Here is an 877-nt window from a genome sequence, read left to right on the forward strand (position 1 = left end):
GAAATTTAAAAGTAAAGGAAAACGTACTGCATGGTCCTGCTGTTGCTGTGATGATTTTTCCCCATTTGGCTATGTCATTTCCTTTTACATGTTTAAAAAAATATATTTCTTTAAATTTTCCTCTTCTCAATGTAGTTTTCTTTGCTTTCTGTGAAGATATATATATATTTAGAGAGAGAGACGTTTGTGTGTATGTATATGTGTGTGTCTGTGTGTGTATACACACACACATACATACACACACACACACACACACACATATGTGTATGTATATGTGCATGTATGTATGTATGTGTGCATATATCTCTGTGCACAGGTTTCTATCAAGAGTTAAAAGCCAATTGTCAAATAACTAATAACTATAGAAAAAGGCTGCGTACAGTATTATGGCTTTTGCATCTACATCCAAAGGGGACTAGCGAACTATGTCGGAAGGGTGGGGGACGTTGAGGGCAGCAAAGCATTTGGACATGACTTGTAAGCTCAGCTCGGGGTCTGGACTTTGCTGTGGAGCCGCATGCAGCTCTTCGGAAAGGCGTCTTTGCAAAACGGTGCCTGACCTAAATGCACAGAGGTCCTTTGGTTTTTGTTGCTGCCTTTTGGCAACCCGGATTCTGGGGTGATGGGGGGGATCGGTAATGGGGGTGGTGCTCCCTTCGGATGTACACGTGCATGCGTCTGAGCGAGCGGCGCCGTGTAGGCAGGACTTGGGAAATGCTTCTGAGCGGTGTCCAGCTCCTGCCACTGGCTCCTGGTTGTGGCCATGTAAGCATGCTTGGCCTCAAAACTCCTCAGTCCCTCTGTGTGTCCCCTGAATATGGGCCTTGGTGGCAGCTGACAGAGAAATCTCCTTGTGGAAAAACAGACCCCCCCCCCC

Source organism: Gavialis gangeticus, unplaced genomic scaffold (genome assembly GCF_001723915.1).
Source record: "Gavialis gangeticus isolate Ggan-Ray unplaced genomic scaffold, GavGan_comp1, whole genome shotgun sequence".
Lineage (NCBI taxonomy): Eukaryota > Metazoa > Chordata > Crocodylia > Gavialidae > Gavialis > Gavialis gangeticus.